General features: G+C 48.8%; 5 non-coding genes across 5 annotated transcripts; all 5 read right to left on the bottom strand.

Annotated features, from left to right (window-relative positions):
* Nucleotides 1-4156: 4156 nt before the first annotated feature.
* Nucleotides 4157-4229, bottom strand: Trnac-gca (transfer RNA cysteine (anticodon GCA)). Its single transcript has one exon. It is a non-coding gene; the product is annotated as a tRNA-Cys (tRNA).
* Nucleotides 4230-5145: 916 nt separating this feature from the next.
* Trnac-gca (transfer RNA cysteine (anticodon GCA)) lies at nt 5146-5217 on the bottom strand. The gene has a single exon. It is a non-coding gene; the product is annotated as a tRNA-Cys (tRNA).
* Nucleotides 5218-10853: 5636 nt separating this feature from the next.
* Trnac-gca (transfer RNA cysteine (anticodon GCA)) lies at nt 10854-10925 on the bottom strand. Its single transcript has one exon. It is a non-coding gene; the product is annotated as a tRNA-Cys (tRNA).
* A 927-nt stretch (nt 10926-11852) lies between these two features.
* Trnac-gca (transfer RNA cysteine (anticodon GCA)) lies at nt 11853-11924 on the bottom strand. The gene has a single exon. It is a non-coding gene; the product is annotated as a tRNA-Cys (tRNA).
* Nucleotides 11925-12834: 910 nt separating this feature from the next.
* Trnac-gca (transfer RNA cysteine (anticodon GCA)) lies at nt 12835-12906 on the bottom strand. The gene has a single exon. It is a non-coding gene; the product is annotated as a tRNA-Cys (tRNA).
* Between the last annotated feature and the right edge of the window lie 251 nt (nt 12907-13157).

Here is a 13157-nt window from a genome sequence, read left to right as displayed (position 1 = left end):
CAGGTCACTTCCCCTCCTTGTGCCTCAGCTGAAATCTGTAAATTGGGGGAGAATAAGAGCACACACTTGATGGGTAGTTGTGTAGACAAGATGACTTAATCCATAGACAGCACTTCAAACAGCACTGTCACATACTAAGTTCTACATACTGTTTGCTGAACAAATAGAGTCACAAGGAATTAGCTCCACTCACTGAGTGGAGAAAGAATAAACATTAGAACTCAACCTGCAAAGACCCCACATATGGAACTATTAGAATAAATCATTAGAAGGAATAGAAACTGAATTAGGAACAAAAACTATGAACAAATACATATTTTGAGTTAATTGGATGAGACATTCAAGACATGAAAATTTAATTAGCATGTTTTCATTTTTATTTAGTTTTATTGAAATACAGCTTATTCAGTACTATGTGTAAGTCTTTATGTATAGCTTGATGGATTTTTACATATATGCCTACACATGTAACCACCTGAATTAAATCAAGACACAGGAGAAGCTCAGAGCGTCCTTTGGACTCCTATTATTTCCTCTCCCCAGAACCTAACCACTCACCTTCCCCGTGGATGAGTTGGCCTGCTCTGGAGCTGCATCTACATGGAATCAGACACTATATATTCTTTTGAGTCTGGCTTCTTTCACCTTCTCGTGTCAATAAGATCCATTCGCATTTGTCCACTATTAAAATGACTTGTTATTTTTAATTCCTGCTTCCTGTCCCATAGTCTGACTCTACCAGGATTTATTTATCTATCTTACTATCAATAGACATTTCATTTATTTCTAGAGTGAGGTTGTTTTAGTCAGCTTTTTTCACTGTGAACAAAAGATCCAAAAAGAACAATTTAGAGAAGAAATATTTTATTTGGGAACATGGTTTCGGAGGTTCTGTCCATGGTTGGCCAACTCCGTTGTTCGGGCAGAGATGTGGCAGAATATCATGGTGGAAAGGCGTGGCAGAGAAGAGCAGACCAAGACATGGCAGCCAGGAAGCAGAGAGAGAGAGACAGGCTTACAAACCCTCACACACCTGTCTTTTACACTCAGAACACACTGACATTGTCACTTTGTTGCTTTGCATCGTCTGTTCCTTCCGGCATATGGTCCGCCCCTTACCTTCAAGACCCTGCTGACCCCTGCCATCTCTGCAGAGCTGTCGTGAGACCACACCCAGAGAGCCTGGCTCCATTCAGGCTCTTCTCTGTCACAGCTGAGGTGGCTCTGTGTTGCACATCACTCTTCCTCCCTAGACTGAAGTCTCCTAAACAAGGACAAGAGACAATGTGTCAAGGTTAGATTTGGCTCTTCTCTGTATCACTGCCGCCAAAGCCAGGCCTTGCTCAGGACAATAAAAATTTAAGGAATTAATTGAGGGGCTTGTCTGCTGACTGCACAGGTCAACAGCCCTCCAGGGTTTTGTTTTCTCACAGGTAGAGAAGAGAAGGGGAGGCTGCAGAGAGAGGGCCCCAGAGGCCATGAGGAAGGATTGCAGCAGGAAGATAGATAGGTCTCCGGTGGGACAGGGTAGCCTTCTGCCTACTGGTCAGCCCTGCCTGCTCAGGATGGTGAAGTCACAGTGTGGTTTCAACACTGGAGAGGCACTCGCTGGAAGGAAATGTTGACTTACCTGTTGGCTGACAGGGTATGTAATAGCTGGAGCATTAGGGAGACTAAGGCTGGTTCATATCTCCATGCCCACCACTCAACTTGTATTATTCATTAAACTGTTGTGAGCCCTGACCCCAGGTGGATGGGAAAGAGGAATGGAAATCACAAACCTTCTGGACCAAAGACAGGCTTTGGTTCTCACTCCTTGTCTGACTTGGGAGTTCATGGCATTCACAGGACTAGGCCTGCTTCTCTAGGGGCTCATCTCTCTCCCAGCGGGGCAGCAGATCTGTTTTATTTCCACAAACTAATGCACTATAAATGCCTGCAGTAGACAAGGAAGGACTTAGGCTTTGAAATGGGGAAAAAGGAAGATAAAAAAGCAAAAACTAGGAACACTAGGGGGGCACTGCAGGGTGACTGGGTATCCTGTGGGGTCCACAGGAAGGAAACTTCCACCTGCATCCTGGTAGCTGAGACCCTGAGCAGGCACACAGTTGCCCCAAGCCACCTCCCCTCACCTCTTACACCTCACCCTCTGCCTGTCCCCACCATGCTGTGCCCTATGAGTTCTAAGTGACAGTGAACCATTCTGTCTTCCACACAACAGCTGCCCTTGCACCTTGAACCTCCTCTGAAGTTGTTGCTGCCTGAATTGTCCTGGCCACTTGCAAACAGAGAAGACCCCCAGGGAGGGTTGTGCTATGTGTCCTTAATCTTCAGAACACAGGGAATTCCACTTTCTCCATCAACATGAGAGCCCAGGGCTCTGCATGGGGCTCTGGGAACATGCAAGGTTCAGCCGTAACCTCACTACCACCAATCAGGATTCCATTTCCCTGCTATCGAAAGGGAGTTGGAAAGGTTGGTCTTCATCCACTGACCATTAGGTCCATGGGCAGAAATGGCTGTTGGCTTAAACTATGAGTTTTGCACAGATTTAGGGCTTTTATTACATAATTTGTGCTCTGTAGGAGTATTTCCTAATGTAGTGTGGATCTTAAATGTCTCCTGAAGGCCCATGTGTTCAAGCCTTGGTCCCTGGGGTGGTGTGATTGGGAGATGTTGGAGCCTTTATATGTGGACCTAGTGGGAGGTCCTCAGGTCACGGGGTGTTCTTGAGGGAATAGTGGCATCCTGGCCCCTCCCCACTCTCTTTTGCTTTCTGGTCCTGAGGTGAGCGGCACTGCTCTACTGCTCACTCCTGCCGTGATGGGCTCCCTCAGCACAGGCCCAAAGCAGCAGGGACAACAGACCCAGACGTGGAGCCTCCAAGCTAATCTCTCCTCCTTTTCAGTTGGCGATCTCAGGAATGTGTTTTACTAACAGGATTCTGACTCACACACTTGCACAGAGCTATAGGATGAGAAATTGCGGTAGTGTGAGAAGAACCATGAACTCCCTTCCTGTTGGAAGCCATCCTGGGCCTAGCACCTCTGCCCTGAGATATAGAGGGACACGCATCCTCCAACAATGGTGGCTTTGTTTTATGATCTTCTCCAAGGACTTGGGTCCTGGAGTCCGGTGTCTGCAATAAGATAAGACCAGAACCTGAGTCTCTAGCAGACTCTCCAAAATAGTTCAGGATAGGAGCCACCCCTGTCTGTCTGTCTGTCTCTCTCTCTCTCTCTCTCTGTCACACACACACACACACACACACACACACACAGCATACTATTACCAGAGGAAGGAAACTTCAAGCTGCATCCTGGAAGCTGAGACCCTGAGCAGGCACACAGTTCCCCCAAGCCATCGTACTGATTCATAAACTGAGCTCTTAATCAGCTCCCATTTTACTGGTTCACAAACTGAGACTCTGGATGTTGGTCAGCTTATCAGAGGTGATCAGACTCATTCACCCCAGTGACCATCCTGGAGGTTCTGCTTGGAATCAAAATCAGACACCCCAAGGAAACTTTGAAGGTCTTCCTATTGCTGCCAGATGTGGGCAAGGTGCAACTCGTCCTCAGAACCCTGAGTACAGCACACTGCTTGCACCTGCTCAGTAGATGACATTCAGTGATCAGTGACTGTAACTGAGTAACCCTCCTGATATCCACAGCCTCCTTCAGGTCTTCACCTCCTGGTTGTGCTTGTCCTTGTTAGCACAGTCTTGCCCTCGCCCCCCAACCTAAGCCTGACAATTAGGGATCTGGGAATGCAGAAACATGTCTCATCACCCAGTGGCCAGCTCTGGGCTAAACCAAGTGCCATTTCTCCTTGACTGTGACCATAGGATGAAGGTGGGGTGTGCAGGGGTGAAAGAGAGGCACAGGGAGGTGGGAAGGGCACTCTAGGTGGCTTCTGAGACCTACTGTGTGTGCACTGTACTCATGAAGTTGGGGACTCCAAGTCAAGTTGGCCTTTGGGCTCTTGGGTGATGATATTGGGGTTGAAGAGGAAGGCCCTAGATATAAAGTAAACATCAATGTGACCTGAAATTGTGCAATCTGAGAGGGAGGTCTTATGATGGAGGTCTCCCAGTGTCACATGGGGCCCACCTAAGAGGTACTGGTAAGTGAGCTACCAAAGTAGTGCATAAACAAGGGGGCACCTGGATTTGAACCGGGGACCTCTTGATCTGCAGTCAAATGCTCTACCCCTGAGCTATACCACCCCTTGTGTAGAGCCTCTCATTAGCACCTTTTCATCCTCAGCCCCACACCCAGGCCACTCTGCATGTCCCAGCAAACTGCCAGCTTTCTCCACTGAAGTCTGCCCTCCCTTCTTTCATCTCCAACCTTAACTGGTCCCACCCCACCTCAGACTGCTGAGAGCACCTGGAATGGACTCCAGTGCTTCTCTAACACACAGTCATCAGACAAGAGCCAGTGACACGGGGTCTTTAGTGGACCTCACACAGCCCAGGGAGAACCTCCCAAACAAACCCTCATGGAGTTTGATAAGTGCCTGATCTGTCATCCATGTTGAGGTCACAGAAACAGGGAAGACATTGTCCTTGTTCCTCAAAAAGTCTTAGTAAAAATAGGAGAAAAACCCAGGAACAAAATATTTCCACTGATGTGGCAGGACCCACCCCCTGGGGGTCAGCAGGGGCTTCTCACAGAGGTGACAAAGAAGAGTTGCCTGAGGAAGAAGCTGGGCTTCTCAACCCCGCAGACCTCTTATAAGGCTGGATGTCCATGCAACGAGGGAGCCTCCTGGTCATTGCCTTGGAGGACAGTCTGTGACACAGCATGACCAGCCATGCCCTGGAGGAGCCTCTCAGCCTGCCCTCTGCTGTCTTCTTCTGGAGAGGAGGACACAGATGTGGCCAGAGCAGAACCCAGAGCACAGGTGAACACACTGTGGTTGTGTGCCCAAAAACCCCACATGTGATTGGAGATGGAGTCATAATGGAGTCCACATTGATGAGGAAGGGCTTCTGTTCACCAAACGCTCTGGGCCAGGGGATGATGCCTGGGACACCACTAGGGGTTAAGAGCTAAGATGGATGACATGGTCACTATGTGACACCTTGTTCTTCAGGGCTTTAGAAGTTTTCCTCTCTGGCATGTAAAAGAGTCTCCAGCAAGGGGGCACCTGGATTTGAACCAGGGACCTCTTGATCTGCAGTCAAATGCTCTACCCCTGAGCTATACCCCCTGCTGCCTAGGAGTGTGCAATAAGCACCCTAAACATGAAAGGCCACACCCTGGATTCTCCTCCTGGAGATGTGCACTTGATAGTGTCACCTACTTCCTTCATCCTACACTTCCTTCCTGCTAGGCCACGCCCCTTCCTGTGTCCACACCTGCCTTTCACCTCTACTTAAGACCAGCACCTTCCCCTCTCTAGTCCCCAGGTGAGGCGGTGGCATTAATGTCATGGATGTCTACAGCTGGAAACTCCTTCAGACTCAACTAGAAGAGCCAGACTCAAGGAGCCGGCTGCTCAGCAGACCCTGTGGAGGTGAGGGTGGAGCAGGGTTGGGCAAAAGCAAAATTTCATGCTTCTCCCTGAGAACTACCACATGAGATCCTCTGGGAACAGAAACTAGGGACAATGTGTTTCTCTAACAAGCTTACTGAGCAATTCTTTATTTTTTATTTTTTATTTTTTATTGTATGGAAGATTGAACCCAGAGGTACTTAATCACTGAGCCACATCCTCAGCCTTTTTAGATATTTTAATTAGAGACAGGGTCTCACCGAGTTGCTTAGGGCCTCACTAAATTGCTGAGGCTGGCTTTGAACTCAGGATCCTCCTGCCTCAGCCCCTCAAACCGGTGGGATTACAGACATGTGACACTGCCCCTGGCTGCTTCCTGAACAATCTGACTCACAGTTTGGAGATATTAATTTAAACTGCGTCCTTCCATGCTCTAGACGGGGGGAAATGACAGTAATTCATTATGCCAAAAAAACCACACCGATTGGAGACGGAGTCACAGTGGAGTCCACATTGATGATGAGGAGCTTCTGTTCACCAAATGCTCTGGGCCAGGGGATAAACTGCCCCTCTGTCTCTCCTCTTCCTCTCCTCTCTCTCTCCATTTTCTCAATCCTTCAAGGTTCACACAGAAGGAGCCTGAAGAGAGGATCCAGCCCACTGAAAGGTGAAGAAGTGGGAGTCCAGATATCCACAGTCCCTGGAGCATGAACAGGACAGCAGCTGCAAACATGTGGTCCTTATGAACGAAGGGGTCAGTAGGTGACAGCGTCTTGAACCAAGGGCTGCCTGCTGTGCAGACAATTGCTTTGCCCTGAGTTATCCCTTGTCCCTGTTCAGACCTCCCTGATTAACACTGTGCCACAGTCAGTGATCCAGGATGGACTCTCATACCTCTTCATTCCAGTGAACAAGAGGGAGGTGACCGACCTCAGACAGACCTCATTCTCACCTGAGCTGGCCTTGTCCTTCCCCATAGACCTATCCCAGAACTTCTAGAAGTCTTCCTGCCCAGCACCCTGCAGCCTCCTCCTCCTCAGTACCTGTGGGGGTCAACAGTTTGCAGAATCTCCTTTCAGACCTGGAACCTTGCTCTTTCCTTCTCTCTGGAGTTTTTCTTTACTTCCCCTCCATTAGGACTCCCCACCTCCTCACACCCCCTGCACATTGCTGCCCTTAGGGGTTCGTCTTGCATTTCCACTCTTTGCTCTCTTCTCCTGTCATGTTCCAGTCCTGGGTTGGAAAGAGACATCTTTCCAGAGAGGTCAGGACCCCAAGCTCCACACCACCAGCTCAGCACAGATGGAGAGACAGGACCAGGCACAGCACCTATGGACTCAGGCACCTTGGGATGCTCAGGCCTCTGGGATGCACTGAAGAGGGGTCAAGGATCTCCTCCTGTGCACCTTTTCCTGGGAGCTACAATTATGGGGCAAAGAGCACTTTGGAGTGCAAAAATGTAAGGAAAGACCAGTGTCCTAAGGGAACAGCATGCAGAGGCTGAGCACAGTTCCAAGGATGTTGAGGGGCTGAGGCCCAGAACCCTTTGTTAATGAATAAGATGACCGGGACAATGACCAAGTGTTTTGTTTTCCCCTTGGGACAGTATTTGATTAGTGACAAGATACAATTCTAATGTATACTAAATCCTTTATAGAACTACAGTCCCTTTGAAATCTTTCAACAGCAATGATAACACTAATACAAAACCAAGCTCAGAAGACGTCATTGGTAAAGTCTTCCAATTACTATTTAATGAATGACATCAAGTTTATGCAAACGCCTTCAGAGAATGGAAAAAGGGGAATACTTCCTAATTCACTCTATGAGTCAGCATAACCTTGATTCTGAATTCTGAGATATCAAATGTGTGTGTGTGTGTGTGTGTGTGTGTGTACTTGCACCTGAGTTAGATATTTTCAGGAAGCCAGCTGGGCATTATTAGAAAGATAAGATGCCATGTACAAGCAGGTAGAATTTGTCAACTACTAAGCATGCCCCCAGTCCAGTGTTGCACACAACCAATCTGGGGAATGTGAAGCTGAGCTTTTATCATCCGGCACCAACACTCCTGACACAAGCATCCCAGTGAAGGTGGCTGTGCCAATTTGGCAGCTTGAGTTTCAAGTCTGAGGAGGTCTCCTGACATCGTCCAAGCTTCACAGGACCCTCACACTCTGAATACGGCTGGGCTTAGGATCTGTCTTAAATTTCCCATTCTCTGTCCTTTGCTCTTCTCATTTTATAATTCTGATGAGACGATTCATGCGAGAGGTGGGGAAACTGAGCCCAGCCAGACTTGCAATTTGGCGAGGTTGCCTTGTTTTGGGCCATCACAGTCCCTCTCCAGAAAGAGCTGAGCCTTTCCTGCAGTCCTGGGGAAGCCTGCGGGTTCCCTCTGCCTGGAGGATTCCACTGTGTGCACAGTGCTGTTGGGCTGGGCTGGGCCCCCAGACTGCCCTGTAACAACAGCTGCCCCTGGAAGTTTTGTGCTTTGGTAGAAACTTTATTCCAAGAAGGAATGTCCCTTAAATGTGGAGCCAGGGCTGCTACTGACCTTCAGAATGGATGCCAGCCATGTACATCCATTAATGCCTAGAAGACAAGTAAGTAGTCCTGAATCCATGCGATCAACAACTCAGCTACTCCCTACTCCCAGATCCTCAACCCTGAAGAGGCCACTGGATTTCTACCATCTTCAGTCCCAACCACGGCAGAAAAAATGGTTGTCCATTCACCCCACTTAGGTTTGGGACCTGCCACCCGCTGCAATTGTTCTATCAGCCTCTCCATGCATTGTTCCAGAAACACAAACAGTTCTTTCTACCGAAACAGGAAGACCATCCTTGCCTGGGTTTCAGGAAGCTCATAACACCAAGGACAATGTTGGAGAAGGCAGCTCCTGAAGCATTTGTGATCCAAGGGACTTACAACCAGGCTCTAGGGCCTGTAAGGGGCTGGCAGAGAATGTCAAAGCTCTGTCAACTTGGAACGAATTGCAAACTGTCTGTGGTCCTAGCCCCACTCACTCTGTACATGAGGTGTGAGTCAGGGACACCTGGTGGACCGGAAGTTCCAGGGGAACAAAGGAGCCTTTGACTTGGCTTCTGACCCACAAGCAGGGCCGTTTCATCACTAGGCTGTCAGCACATGGACAGATGTTCATGTGGCTGAGTGCACACTGAGGAGACAAGAAGCCAGCAGAAGAGAATCGCCCACCCAAAAGAGGTGGCACAGGCCACAGCAGGACTGAAGGCCTGGTGGAGGGCAGTGACATGGGGCTGGGGGAGGGGGGGAATGAAGGGTTATGAAAAATAACATTCCTGTAAGACAGCCCCCAGGAAAAATGGAAAGACAGACAGTGTGGTTCGGGAGGAGGGAGAGAAATTAGCCAAACATTAAACCTTTCCCAGTTAATCCTTTTCCTGGGTCCTAAAGGGAGGAGGCGATACTGAAAAGTTGGGCCCTGGATTTTTACCCTTTCCCATTGCCGATGAGTCAAAGGAGAAAAGCAAGTAGTGAAACCCTAGGTAACAATGGGTCCCAGAAGAAGGAGAAAATCAATGGGGCAGATCTGAGTGTTCACCCCTCAGGATCTGAGTTCCTATCTTTCCTGGTAACAATGATTTCAAACTTTTTACAACTGCCTTACTGAGTTAAAATTTTAACCTGCACAACTAGTTCCCCGACTGTCCAATTGGCACATCCGCAGTTTCCAATGATCAATTCACCCTCATTGTAAACTATAAAACTCAGACTCCTTCTGTAACCTGGGGGCCATTTTCATACCCAGAAAATGAGCCCTCCCATGCTTGATTGACTGGCTCCATGGCAGAATAAAGAAAAGCTTGCTGATCCGTTTGAGGTCTGCTTCTGTCCCTGTTATTTGTGTTTTCATAATGGTACCAAAACCATGTTGGTTATTTTTGCTTACAGGGAAAAACTCACCCTCTTCTCTCCCCTTGCAGGAAGATTCAGCATTAGGGGACCCGGGAGAGGGAAAGGGCACCATTTTCTGACACCATGTTCAGTAAACAAAAATAAGTGCAGACAGGGAGCATCAGGGCCTGTGCTCCTCAGTCAAGGGCTTACTCAAAACACCCAGTGTTGCCTAATGAGCCTGTTTCCGTGCTGAGTTTTCCTGCTGGAGGGACAGGCCTCCCTATGGCCTCCCCACCCCCACAGTGCTCTGTCTCCAGATCTGGTCACCTTCTCCTCACCCACAGCTCATCCAGCCTGCCACACCTCCCCACCGTCGCTCACCTCCACCCACCTCCATCCACCTGGCCCCTTCTGTGCCTCCAGCCCCGTCTCCTCTGTCCTTCACTCAAGGGCTGGAGGCACCAGCTGCACATCATTGCCGCTCACCCCTGGAATGTCCTTTACAACTATATCATGTTTCAAGTGCCAACATAATTTTCTGCCATTTAGAATCATTTGATATTAGGATGAACATAAGCAGTCGAATGTGCCCCCCAAACGTACAGTTCCCAGATTCCTCCTAAGTGCTACTAATCAGCATTACTAGGCACAATCTGGGTTTACATAAAGTCAGCCAGTAATTCTGATGCAAAGTCAGGCTGGGTAACCCTGAGGCAGTGTGTCCCTCTATCATGTCAACTTTAAAAGTAACTAAGATCTTCAGAAAGACACAGCAGAAGCCCGACTTGTGCCAGACAAGTGACGTTGCCAGATAACATTGGCACAAGAGCTAAGAGGGTGGTGATGAGGGTGACTTCCAAGCAGAAGACTGAATCAAGAAAGGACCATTGCAGGTTTGGAAATGGAAGAAACTCCCAGCAGGAGGCACCAGGATTTGAAAGGGGACCTCTTGATCTGCAGTCAAATGCTGTCCTCCTGAGTTAAGCCCCCAGGCACACCTGGGGTTACTCCTTAGCTTATATTTCTGTGTTCCCACACCCAAGAAGTCCATAGCACACTAAAAATTTCACTCAGTCAACTTGGAAACTGCAGGTGCACCGCAAACTGCCTAAAGACCCCTCTCCTTTGGGCCATGGATTCAACTTTCATTACCCTCAGGACAGTCACTTGTGTCATAGGCTCTTCTATCCATACTAATTACACTAATTGACCTAATGTGGTAACCTGTACTAATGAGGTGGGGGTCCCCAAGTCAAGGTGGCCTTGGGGCTCTTGAATGATGACAGTGGATTTGAGGAGGTAAACCCTATACATAAAATGGGTATCAGTGTGGCCCCATATCATGGGGCTCTGAAAAGTGGGATCTAAGGTGGTTTCTATAAACCCCAAGAATTAGAGATCTCCCAATATCACTCAGAGTCCACCTAAGAGGTACTGGTTAAGTTATCTATCAAAATAGTATAAAAACAAGGGGGCACCTGGATTTGAACCAGGGACCTCTTGATCTGCAGTCAAATGCTCTACCCCTGAGCTATACCCCCACTTAAGCAGAGCCTCTCATTAGCACCTTTTCATCCAGGACACCACACCCAGGCCACCTGTGATTTATAATGCAGTTTTCTCTGCATGTTCTAGTAACTGACAGTTTTCTCCACCGAAGTCTGCCCTCCTCTCTTTCATCTGTGGCCTTGACTAGTCCCTCTCAGCTCCTCTCCCACCTCAGACACAGGTGGAACCACCTTTGCACCTGGAAAGCACACCTGACCCCAGCATTTCCCTAAGTCCACACACAGTGACCAGACAAGAGCTGCTGGGCCTGGTCTTCAATGAACCTCACACACGGCCCAGGGAGAGCCTCCGCCATACTCCAAGGCCTCAAAGAGGGGGCTTGTTATTTCACTCCATCACTCATTCCCTCAACACACAATCATGGAGCTTGTGAGGTACTAGACACTGACATCCACGTTGAGGTCACAGAGACAGGGTACTTGTCCCTAGAGAGCCATAGTAAAAAAAGGAGACAAACCCAGGAACAAAATGTTTCTACTGAGGTCTCAGGGAGAAAAGAGGCCTTGTTCATGCATCAGGTGGGGCTTCCTAAAGAGCTGACAAGAGGATTTGCCTAAGTAAAAGCTGGACTCCTCAACCCCACAGACCTCAGAAGGTTGGGTGTCCATGCAGTGCGGGAGCCTTATGGTCATTGCTTTGGAGGACAGCCTGTGCCACAGAATGACCAGCCATGACCTGGAGGAAGCTTACAGCCTTCCCTACTACTGTGTCCTTTTGGAGAGGAGGACACAGATATGGCCTAAGTAGAATACAGAGAACAAGTGGTAAGTACTTAAGTTCATGCCTGTCACACTGCAGGGGGATAAGAGCTTATATAGATGACATGGGTCATTATGTGACTCCTTGTCCTTTACTACTTCAGAAAATATTATCTTTGGCATCTAAAAGAGATCCTAGCAAGGGGGCACCTGGATTTGAACCAGGGACCTCTTGATCTGCAGTCAAATGCTCTACCCCTGAGCTATACCCCCACTGTGTCTGGCCTCTCATAAGCACCTTTTCATCTACGGCACCACACCCAGGCTACCTGTGATTTATGATCCACTGTTTCTCTGCATGTTCTAGTAATAGGCCATCTTTCTCCATGTAGTCTGCCCTCCTTTCTTTCATCTCCTACTTAACTAGTCCCCATCAGTGCCCATCACCTCAGCGTGTTCTGGGGCACCAGCTTTTGCATATGGACAGGACAGCTGACCCCAACGATTCCCTAAATCCACACACAGTGACCAGACAAGAGCTGCTGGTCCTGGGTCTTTAATGAACTTCACACAGTTCAGGAAGAGCCTCCTCCATTCCCCAAGGCCTCAGGAGGGAGTTCATTATGTCACTCCATCACTCATTCAATCAACAAATGATCATGGAATTTGGAAGGTGCTAAACCTGTCATTCATGTTGAGGGTACAGAGATAGGGGAGATATTGTCCTTGATATTCAGTGTCTTAGCCCAAATATTTCCATAAGATTTCCACAGAAGGGGCAGGAGCCTAAGCAGAGACCTGAGAGAGCAGTGACCCCCCCCCAGCAGGGGGTCAGCAGGGGGTTCCTAGAGGTGACAAAGAAGATTTGCCAGAGGAAGAAGTTGGGCTCTTCAACCCCACAGACTGAAAGCTGATGTTTAGCCAATGAGAGGGCCTGATGGTCCTTGCTTTGGAGGACAGCCTGTGCCACAGCATGACCAGCCATGACCTGGGAACCAGCCCTCTGCTGTGTCCTTCTAGAGAGGAGGACATAGATGTGGCCTGAGCAGAACCCAGAGCACAAGATGAACACACTGAGGTTCATGCCTGGGACTGCACTAGGGGTCAAGGGCCAATATGGATGCCATGGCCATTATGTGACTCCTTGTTATTTTCTCTCTGGCATGTAAAAGAGACTCTAGCAAGGGGGCACCTGGATTTGAACCAGGGACCTCTTGATCTGCAGTCAAATGCTCTACCCCTGAGCTATACCCCCTGCTCCTATGTTTGTGTAATAAGCACCTTAAACCTGGATGGCCACTCCCAGGATTCTCCACCTGGAGAGGTGTGCTTGCTAGTGCTTGCTATCATAAGCTTCCTTCCTGCTAGGCCATGCCCCTTCCTGCCTACACAACTGTAGGTGTAACCAACACCCTTCCTCCTCCCTAGAATCTAGATGGAAGTAGAGCATAAAAATGATTATTGTCTGCAGCAGGAGCCTCCTTCATACTGAACTGGAGAAGCCAG

This window comes from Marmota flaviventris, chromosome 1 (genome assembly GCF_047511675.1).
Source record: "Marmota flaviventris isolate mMarFla1 chromosome 1, mMarFla1.hap1, whole genome shotgun sequence".
NCBI lineage: Eukaryota > Metazoa > Chordata > Mammalia > Rodentia > Sciuridae > Marmota > Marmota flaviventris.
This window is presented reverse-complemented; position numbering and strand designations above follow the sequence as displayed.